At 28.4% G+C, this 12,217-nt stretch overlaps 1 protein-coding gene and 1 non-coding gene across 4 annotated transcripts in view; one reads left to right on the top strand and one right to left on the bottom strand.

Moving 5' to 3' along the window:
- Positions 1-12,217, top strand: part of LOC130675069 (uncharacterized) — a 126,493-nt gene that overhangs the window by 83,635 nt on the left and 30,641 nt on the right. The window lies entirely within an intron of this gene.
- Positions 1,942-2,015, bottom strand: Trnav-aac (transfer RNA valine (anticodon AAC)). The gene has a single exon. It is a non-coding gene; the product is annotated as a tRNA-Val (tRNA).

The raw sequence follows: 12,217 nt of genomic DNA, 5'->3' as shown, positions 1-12,217 counted from the left end.
GATGAAAAATGTTAATGGAGTTGAGAAATAAAATTTTGAAAATAGGTTTAATAATTATGAGTCGTTAATTAATTAATAATAATAATAATATTATTATTTGGCAATTAGTGGTTCGGATATTGATGAAAGTTGAACAGGAAACTTTTGGATTAATAGAGGAAACTCAACGTGTATAGAGAAACGTTGAGAACCTTCGAACCGAGAGTTGAATTTCCGGTTAAATTTACTTGGTCCGATCAGCGTGATATGTTCCAATATTACTAGACCATTTCATCGTGAATTCACGGATATCGAATTTTCATCATTATTTTTATTTTCTCTTCTTCTTCTTCTTATTTCATTTTTTATATCTTTTATTATATTTATATTCTTTAAAAATTTATCATGAGTATACTCTACAATACAAAAATCAAATTGCTATAAATTTTCGTTTCTTCTCGTGATTAAAAAAAAACTATAACTTTGATTTTGTTTACTCAATTTAAAAAAATAAATTATTACTTTAACTAACTACTGTGATTGTTGGCTGTTGGAACCCATGGTGGGTTAAATTAAGGGACTTAAATATGCGTAAAAGTGCTGAACACGTTAAGTTAAAGGTAGTGGTCACAGTGGTTCGTTTGGTATTTGCCAAAGTTTATTGAAATGTCCGGTCTTATACGACCCTAGTCATTAGGATAGGGTGGTTGAGTGTGTTAAGGGTACGCGCTGACTGCCATGGAAAAGGGTCAGCAAAAGAGTCAGGGAAACCGTATATAGATGCATATAATATTATTCCCCTTTACTTGTAGTCCATCCATAGTTCATCCACTGGCTGTCTTGGAATGCTTAACGTTCTTTCACGTCATTTTCTCCCACCTCGGCTATCTCTAAATAATTGACTATCACAGACCGATAAACCCATGATTTTTTTTTTATCTTTTATCACTTTTGTAACCAGATATAAGTATTATTTTTATACCTAAATTCGTTATTATTATTATAGTTATAATTTTTTTTATTTTTTATTACACTTATAAAAATATCTCCAAAGCAATAAATAATTTACATTTATAAAAACTTAATAGAAAAAAATTAATCGCAAGAATTAACTTAGCAGACGTCTAGACATTTGAAAGCATAAAAAAAAGTTTAAATAAAAATAAAATTGTCGAGTCATTTAATTAATGTGTTCAACACTTTGAAATGTCGGACATTTTTTGATGATATCTTAACTGTTACTTATGTGTATGCTTAGTAAACTCTCTGTCGTGTTGTTGTTGTTGTTATTGTTATTGTTGGGTAAAGTTCATGACACTGTGGATCATTAAAAAAATATAACAGAATAAACACTTTTTTATTGTTTGTTTTAATTGCATGCATCACATATGGATTATAAAAGATACAATCAGCATATAAAAAAAGTAATCGCAAATAAAGTTTAAAATTAAAAAGAAAGTTTAAATATCAAAATCTAGTAGCAACTTTAATAAATGCCCCTAACGTATGGTCGGAAAGGGTACAAATCGCTTGGAACCGCAGACACAATGCTTAGTAATGGTGACCGACGGATTTACACACGACCTATACAATCCACCACATATATATATATATATATATAAGCCAACTATTTCGAGTATATAGGTTGCGGACAGTATTCGTTATATTCTTGACTTGCGTATTCAGCACGATTTAATTCCATTGACTCTTGGATCTATTAGAACAAACGCGTTTGATTGACCATCCTCTTTCATCATCCATTCATTCGATAACTTTTTAAAAAATTCTTATTGTATTTAATGAAAAAAAGAAAAAAAAAAAAATTGTTTTCAATTAAAAAAAATAATTTTTAGTCTATTATTTATTTATTTATTTATTATATGGTAAATATAAATTATTTATAATTATTTTGCTTTATTCTAAAAATATTGATAATGAATGAAAAAAAAATAGAAAAAAAATTGTTTCTGCTCAGGTTCGAACTGAGGACCTTCTGCGTGTTAGGCAGATGTGATAACCAACTACACCACAGAAACGAATGTAGCAGCTTAACCTTATAGTACAAACTTAGATTCTGTCTAACATTAACATATATTTAATATATGTATATATTTTCTAAATTAAAAAGTTAATGATAAAAAAAAAATCAAAGCCTTCTCGACCTCTCTTAAATTAAATTTACATAAATAACTTACTTCCCAATTTAATGACCGAGCAGTAATTTACTTGTTACTTGTATGGATACTAGAATGATAGGTATATAGATGTAGATGTATATAAAGGTACATAGTGTAAGATACATACATAAAGTACAAAGCTTAGCTTACTCTTTCTCGAGTACACTCGAGTGAGAGCTTTAAAGGATTCATGCCGCGGGATCTCACATTCCCTTTGAATTTCACGCTTTACAGCACGTCCTTTCGAAACTCGTCTATATATAGGTGAGGTCCTGAAGTTTATTACCGGACCCACCCACTCACCCACTCACCCTCCACTCCACTTTACTCTACTCAGCTTTACCTCTACTGCCACTACTATCTCCTGATGCAACAAGAACTAAGCGAACGAACGAACGAGCGAACGAACCGACTGTAGTCCATGGTATGGTTCGTTCGGTGTCTCTTAGGAGGGATAAAATATACACAAGAACCTTTCATCCACCTCTCGTCCTGTTCACGACAACGACGATACCAGTGACACCGACGACACCGACAAATATCCTATAGTACACTAGAGCTATACTAGAGCTATACTAGAGCTATACTAGACTACACTAGTAATCTTGGGTGTTGTGTAGATGCCGTAGATGCATAATACGATCGTAGAGACGGTAGAGACACTCGTAACTCTCACCATTCTATTGACGCTATTGACAATTCGAAAAGGGAAAAAAACTTATTCTGGTACATGCATATATGTACTAAAGTAACTACATACTCTTATGTATGTAAATTTATATATTTTTTACGTTATTTAAAGTCCAATAAAAATTATTTTATAGTTTAATAAATTCTTCTTTTATTTTAACGTTTTTATAAATTTTAAATGATGGTATACTTATATCTGTAGTCTACTTACTTATTTTATGGATTTAATTTTGACATAAAATATTAAGAGGCTAGACCACTTGCAATCATAATAATAATAATAATAATAATGATATAAAAATTTACTGGTTGTAATTACAAAAGTAATTATCGTACAATGTCATCACAACAAAGGTACAAAGGAATAAAAACAATAGTAATATTATGTGTAGAGGTCTGAGTGTTGAAGAGATGTGTAAAAACAACCTGCTTTAACTGCGTGAATTCTGATCGTTAAAGGTTTTTACCTTTATATATATACATATATATATGAAATGCACAATTGTCCACCGGTAGTTTTTCTGTTGATTCAAGTGGGCACGTGATAAAAATGACAATGATGAGTTAATGCAATAACTGTGTAGCCTCCAACCCTAGTTTATATATATATAGATATATATATAGGTCCGTCTGGTGGAACGTTTCGCAATTCGTCGGGTGACCCCGGAGGCAACAACGTGCCAGATCCAACGTTGTATGGTCCTAGTTGGGACAAAAGGTGTGGGAATGGGTGTGGGTTATTTTGTCGGTATATAGTATATAGAGAATTACGAAAGAGAGAGAGAGAAAGAGAGAGTAAGAGAGATTTAGTTTTTGGGGGGAGAGTTTACGAGTAACGCCAAAGGGAAGGTTACAATACTATGCAATGGAAACTGTATTTTGGTATTTAGTGTTCAGGCACCAATTTACTTCTCTCCTTTTCATATATGTATATAAATATATGGATACTGTGCGGTTTTGCAATAAACTATGATCAATATGATTAATAGTAATACTATACTCCCTATATACTGCCAAACCAAATGCTTCAAGATTCACTACTATACTCTCATTAATTAACCCCCAATAATCAAACAACGCACTATCAGTAATAATAGTATATTAATATTCAAATACTTATATATTTTTCTAATTATTCATAACGTTATAAATTGTATATATGTATATGTATATAAATGCATTTGGTTGACATTGTTATACCTAATGGAGCCAAGTATTTTAAACCTGGGCATAACGATCACGCTTTTGTATATATACATATATACCGGTAATCTTGATAAGCACTCGTTAACTTAAAGTTTCACTTTTAACGTTTGTTCTGCTATAGCATACTGCAGTGTACTTTCTTTACAGTGTTTTATCGTATATACGGCATATACCTATATATATAGCTTCTATACTCACACAATCAACACAATACAATACAACATAATACAATATATAGCACACAATCACAGTAAGCTCTCACTAGTCACCCTCAACAAATACTTTTGTCGATATATCTGGAAATCGGTTGGCTAAAACCATTAATTTCATTTTATCGTAGTGTGTCGTAGTCGGGGATTTGAATCGGCCAGTTGGTAATGCGTTTTAAATGTAAAACAGGCAAAAAGGAGGCCTAAGGCATACACATACACACATACTATATACTTATTTTTCACTACACACACTACTACAAAGACGAGGAAAACGACAACGATGAAAAGCCTCTCAAGAGAATGCGATAAAAAATTTTATTCAAATTTTTTGTTTCTCTCAATCTCATTTATACTTTTATATCGTTGTTTTTTATTCTACACTTAATTAATACAACATATTTACTTGATTATTATTTTTACTATCATTTAAGGACCCATAACTATCTTATAAACTTGTTTAATGTCTCTTTCATGGTTGTATTTGTGTGAGTATATAGCCGGTAGCCAACATCCCACAAGAGGTCAGCTGTTAGTGAATTAATATTAATATTTGCTTACCGACCAATTAACTCGGAAAACTACCAGACATTAAATCCTGTATAGTCAGGCATAATATATTTATTGTTTTGCAATTATTTAATCTTATAAACACTACAATATTTATTATTTTTTTTTATTCTTAACACATATCAGGTAGTATGCTATGTATATAGAATATAAAACATAAAAACCCCAAGGTGAACAATGCGAAAGAGAAACACAAAAGGGTTACAAAATATAATACTACAGTAGTAGACCAGGATAAAGTAATAAACGAGTACTATTAATTAACCAGATTAAACTCTGAGTGGATGCCATTAGTTTCAAATATAATACTTAACTTATTTGTATATCTTCATTGTTGTGATAAACGTTAATGAAATAAAAATAAATTTATCATACACAATAAACTTTAAAACGTTCCGTACATGTAATCACAATACATAAAAATAAAACACTAAGATTTAATGATAATTAATTAATTGATAGTTCGTAATGGATTACAACGTAAATAAGTTGACATCTTGAAAAAAAAAATAAAAAAGCTATAATAGTTTTCTGTAGATAACACGTAATTGTATTTGATATCTCGTATATACTTTAATACTTAATCTTCTTCACAATCCTTCAGTCTGTCAATTAAATTATTTATTTTATTTAATCTGTCAATCTTTTACTTAATCTATTTTTCATTACAGTTTTAAATTATATAACATTTTATTTCCATTAGATAATAAACCAAACTTTTGAATATTATATATTTCAACTGACTTATAAGAGTCGATATCAGTTACATATTTGTAATATTATATTTTATCTTTGTTTGTTATATCCAGTTGGTAAATCTCATGATTATCCTTAGACTGATTTTCCATATTGCAAACTTCGCTATACATATTCCATTCTCTATAGTTTACTATCTATAGAATATAGAATTTAGGGTTTAGACTTTAGTCCATCGGTGAATTATACTCCAATTCTCATCATATATACATATCTATATCTATGTATGATATGGAATTACAAACTCGCCCCTCTTTCAGACGTCAGCGATAGTAATCTTGAAAACGACAAGCTGTCTCGTGTATCTCAGAAACTCAATTGTTATGTCATCTATCGATATCTTATGCAGACTTAGACTTTTATATAGAAAAAAAATTTACTTATCTATTTAAATTTGAATACAAAAAAAATATTAAATATTGATTCAATAACTTTTTGAAAGTTATCCAAATATGTTAATTTTTTAAGAGAATAAAAAAAGAAACGGATTTTGTTTTTGGAAATAATGGCATCTAAACTTTTAGTTAAGTATGAAGCTCATAAAACTTTTAAAAAGTGTTTCGATTACTTAATCTCTAACCCCTCAGGCGGGTGGGCAGGCGAATGGGGGCTCGACTTTTGTCCCCAGAGAGTCCAACCAGGGTTAAACGCGTCCAATATAACTCTCTAGGATTAGCGGCTAAAATATTTTACTGTGTGTATAATTAACTTGGAATGACGTTACTTCAACTCTGTGCTTATAACTTTATTTATTTTTTTTTTTTTAAATTCTTCAGCAATATTATTATTCTAACAAGAATTTAAAACTCCCTTTGGCTGTGATAAGGATGCCATTAAAAAAGATTAATTTTTTTTATATTAAATACCATCGAGTTTTTAATTAAAAGAGATATAATATTCCGATTTTTATCCAACATTCCAGTAAAATGATATTATACATTAATTAAAGTTATTTTAGTGAAAGAAATTTTTTTAACAAAAAAATTATTTTATCGATTATTTTTTCCCTATAGGATAATTTTTTAAGTTTTTAATTAATTTTTTTTTCCCAAAGCATTTTTGAATTTTAAACATTTTTTTTTATTAAATAATATGCAAACTCGATTAAACTTACGAAATTAACTTGTTACAAATTTATGACATTAATTAACGTCTATTCTTATAATCAAAAAGAGATAAAACTTATGTGAACCCTTTTTTCTGAACGTCTGATCGGCTAAAGACAGCATAAAAATATACACAATAATATACATTTAAATGAATATTTGAAAAGCGACATGCGTGATGTGTTTGTAGGCGAAACATTAATTTTAAATATAATTTATAAACGGCGTTTAAATATTTAAACAGTCATAGTCTGACTCAAAATGACTTTATTAAAATTTTAATTTAATATAGTTCTATTTTTATGTAAGTAATTGTAAACTTTAATTAATAAATACATAATAAAAACATATTTATGAAAGATAATTATAAAAAAAACAATAATGATAACAGTCATTATTATTATAATATAAATTATTGCAGTAAAGCATTATTAAAGAGAATAATTTAAAAAGTAAAAAGTAAAAACAATCCAAGTCTCTAGAGATGGTGGCATCAGAGTAGCATCAGAACAGCATCAGAACAGCATCAGAAGAGCATCAGATCTGTAGAATACCTGACCCACTTAGCAATTTCATCAACCCTCGCCTCACAGTTCATCCCCCAGGAGTATAAGTACGTCCATCAAACGTCTTGTTACGTACCAAGGACTTGGCATTTGCCGCAATATATACTCTCTTTTTTTCTTCATTCTTTACTTAACCTTTTTTCAATCTTGCTTTCTTTTACAATTTGTCAAAACGAAATAAACGCTTTTATGACATTTTTCCATCACATCTTCAAGTATTCATCATTAATGACTTTTTTTTTAAAATAAATAACTTCTATTACCTGTATTTCATAGTTAAAATTATAGTTGTAATAATTTTGACAGACAAAAAAATCAATTTTTTTTTTTAATCTGTCTTAACATAAAATTTATAAGTATCTTTTATGTAATATCGTTAAAATAAAATGAGAGAGTATAAAAGCTCTAGATTTAGTATTATCGGTCAACGTGTAGTACCTAACTGAAATCCCATCAAAGAGCGTCGCGTAATTCTACGGGTAAAATTTTAGGTCCTTGCCAATGTAGACAAATTATATATATATATATATATATATACCAGGATACTTGTGTGCTGTCTGCTATGTTGGATGGTTGGAAAGTAGAGACTCACCATCAGTAGCGTATTATGAGAGCCGGCTGGTGAATTTTTAATGGCTACAAGCTTAATTGTACTTTGAATTCACTGGCTGGAAATGAAACTGAAAGCGTTATATATGTATATCGTTTATAATTCGACGGTGAATATTTCGAGCTATACGTGAAATGTACCATGAGATAAGTAATAAGTTGTACCTAATGAAAATAACATGATAGAAAAAAAAATCTTAAAAACGTGATAAAAGAGAATAATCTAAATTTTTTAAAACCACTAAAAATATCCGTAATTTTCTTAGCAAAAAGTTAAAAAAGTAATTTAATAATTTTTTATTTATTTTATTAATTTGTACGACTTTAAATTCTAAAAGCTTTTATTCTATATACATTTTTTTTTACTGAAATTAAATTTTTAAAATGAATGGAAAATTATTTTTCAAAGAGAATTTTTCATATCGTATATAATAAAAAAATGATGAATAAATATAATAAAAATTAAGGAAATGACAAATAATTAAAATAAATTAAAATATTTTAAAACGTATTGGTGAAACTGGATTCAAGACATACACAAGCTGAGAGTTGAGAAACAGCTATAAAGGTCACGAACGGGCAGAACAGGGCAGAACAAAAGGGGATGAATTTTATAGTTGTACCCTCAGGTGCTATTCTTGGGCTTGGGTGGTGGTAACCCTTTTCGGATAATATTCCTAAACGATACCCGTGAGAAAACTCGTTGTTTTGTCATGATCTTATGATATTATAACAAATGTCATAATAATAATAATGCAACTGTTGCATACTAAAAATATATTTTACTTCTCTCTCTCTCTCTCTTGACATTTAAACTATTTTACAAATTTTTTATTTTTTTTATTTTCTACAAGTTTTAAAATGAATAATAAATAAATTACTTAAATCCCATGAGATTAATAAATATAATAAATTACTGAATCTCTAGAGTTTTTATTTTTTTGTTGCCTCGAAAAATAAGTAAATAAATTTTGAATAATAATAATAAATTAAAATATTCAAAAAATACAACGAAGAAAATGCAGATGCATTAAATCTGTCAGTTTACGAGTGAATATATTTTAGTCTCCTCGTATGTATTATTTCTCGCGAACGGACATTGGAAAAGATAGAAAGGATGGTAAATGTTGAATTCGGAGAGGAGAGTACAGAGTGGGGAAGTAAAAAGAGAGAAAGAGAAAGAGGAGGAAGTGTAGGTGGTGATGCTTGATGGTAGAAGAGACGTCGTTAAACTACATGTTTAATTTGAAAAGCCAGACGAGAAAGGCGGCGAGAGCTACAGTAGTTGCTGTAGTTCCTGTAGTTGCTGTAGTTCCTGTGGCCTACTACTACTTGTACATCACTGACACTACTGCTGTATGCTGTACGCTGTATGCTGTATGCCACTGGATGGTAGGCTACTACCGCTATTACAAAGCATTGCTGGGATTCGGCTTTGTTATTTTGCGGGCAGTGTACCGTTTCCATTTTCCTGTCTCTCTGTACACACAAAATCACTGACTGACAACCGTCGACGCACTACACACTGACGAATTTTAGGGCTTCTACAGATTCAACTTTCAACTCAACCATCTCGAGAGCCTCCAAAGTAGTAAAGTAGATGCTTAACACTTTCTGTATAGACCGGAAATAACAATTTCAAATAATTATTTTTTATTTCTGTTGATAGAAAAAAAACAACACTTGGTTTCATAACATTTATTGTTCGTAAAAAATAAAACCTGACTAGAATATTTATCAATATCGAAACAAGTTTGTAAATTCAATTTTTTAGCGGTGGATTTTCCGTTTGACATGTTTTCCACAAGTTTTTATTTTTGTTGTGAGGTTGTTGACCAGCGTTATATATTTATATATATATCTAAAGCAATCACCGATTCTTTGTTATAAAAATTTATTATATTACATTAATAATTTAAGTAAATTAATTTTTTTCTATTTAAATATTTTTTAAAAGGTGTTGAATTGACCATAGAGAGATTAATTTACTTTGAAACACAATGCGTATGACGCAATACAATATCATTTCAAACGAGACAAATTATTGGTATAGAATATCTACTGTTGTTCGAATTACAAAGTAAATTAATTAAATAATTGCTTTTTTTTAAATTATTATTAATCAATAACATTAGGGTTTAATTAGTTGTAAATAAAACAAAATAAAATGAAAATAAACATGTATGTGTTTTGTTTGTGGTAAATAAAAGTTACATTTATATATTGTATTGTTTTGTTTCTTTACCCAGTGGATTTAATTTTGTATTGTGTTTATTTGTAAACATGATGGCCAGAGGTCCATACTGACTATATGCTGGCTTTGTGGGAATTAATTGAAACGCGAAATACCCATGTCAGTGTGAGTAGAGAGAAGAGAAGAGAAGAGAAGCGAAGGAGAGCAGAGGAAAGGAGAGCTTGAATCGCGAATTCGACATAAGCATTCCATTCCATTGTTTTACTATACATATTATATATGCTCTGTTAGATCTTTCGTGTGATATGAGAGATACCAGTTTAGAAATGTTATGTGCACATCATGATAATTAAATTTAATTACAATTAATTATATTTTTTTATTTTCACTTTTATTAAATTTAAAACAATTGTAAATCTGATCCTTGAAACGAAAAATAAAATATATTTAAATTTTTATCTATAAAAAATATAAATACATTTAGTTATCATTTATGATAAAAATTTTAAAATGTATAATAATAAAAATATAATGTCACTTTAATGTCTACGTCATAAATAAAAAGATATAAAAAATGATTAAGTGTACATATAACTGACGCCATATCAGAATATAATAGTCACCTCTATCGATATCCAATATTCAATTTGTGACAACAGGATACATCTGATAGTATTAAAAATAATAATAAAAAAAAAAAATTAATCAAATTTCCACTCTAAATTAATATATCCTGTGTATTAGTTTGTTGTTATATATATGTTGATAAATTTTTCGAGGTTTTCATAAAAATACAGCAATTATTTATATTTTTTTTTTTTGTTTTCGTTAGAGTTATTACGTGGGTGTTTTTCGAAGCAGTATCCTCGGTTCGGAGTAATGTTTTTGTTGACTGGCAGACAAATGGATGAGTGCACTTAACAAATTGACTTTATTTTTTATTATTCTGCAAAAACTTGCATATACATTGAGTTTATTAAATAATTTATTTAATTATTATCTGTAAACTAAATTAAAATAAAATAATTTTATTATTATTTCTATTCACATCGTAGTACCTATATAATAGTTTGGTCAATATTATTCATCCATATAATAATAATAATTATAAGTATCTTTAAAAAGTTTGCGTGTATATTATAGTTACACTCCTCTATATAAAATCACTTGGACACAATAAATATGGTTACGAGGCGTTTTTAAAACCCACACAGCTGAAAAAAAAAAAAAAAAAACATTTACCGATACAAATACTAAGAAATATTTAACGCAGTTTTAGTTCGCGTGTTCCATAAAATAAATTCAACTCTCCCTGATATTCTTCTTGTGTTACGTATACATACCATAATATATAGAGTAATAATCTATTTATTTGCCTTGTGTTATTCAAGTTATTTAACCTTCCACCCTTATTCTCATTATGCATTCCCATGAGTATGATTTTTTATCAGTGATAAATCCGTTTGTTAAATGTATATCTCACTGATTATTAACTAATGCTTTTATTTAATCACTATATATTCAAATAGATCCACTATTTGTTATATATAAATGCTCAGTCAACTAGTTATCAATAGTGAAATTAAACTCTTTGATTACAACATCATTTACATAATGATGCTTTTGAGTTTAATACAAATAAGCATTGATAAATTATTATCTATATTGTCGATTAGTATTTAGATAATCTGAATATTATGGTATCCATTCAACAGTTACTTGATAATTAATAATCTATTATTATTGATGTATTGTTATATAATAAGTTAAATTTTTAAATGATAAAATAACACATAGATATATTGTCCCCATAATAATCATATTGGGAACTTTGTATTATACAATTATATATTTAACTTAAAAAATGAGAAATAATAAATTAATATAGTTCAAAGCACTGATAATTCATTCCGTTTGTATTGAGCTAATTAATATTGTTTTCAATAGTTAATTATTATTAGGTACTAATAATATCAATAATTCAGAGTATAATTTGAATTATTATATTTTAAAATTACTATGATATATCCAGAATAATATGTTAGTGTATTGAAGATACAAAAATAAATTTTCTAAGATGCATCTGTAAGATTGGCAGCTGTCCATTATAAATAATAAAGAAAAGAAACAAAGAATTGGTATACTTGTCCATCGA

Source organism: Microplitis mediator, chromosome 9, assembly GCF_029852145.1.
Source record: "Microplitis mediator isolate UGA2020A chromosome 9, iyMicMedi2.1, whole genome shotgun sequence".
Classification (NCBI taxonomy): Eukaryota; Metazoa; Arthropoda; class Insecta; order Hymenoptera; family Braconidae; genus Microplitis; species Microplitis mediator.
Note: the sequence above shows the minus strand (reverse complement) of the source record. Positions and strands in the feature narration are given on the sequence as shown.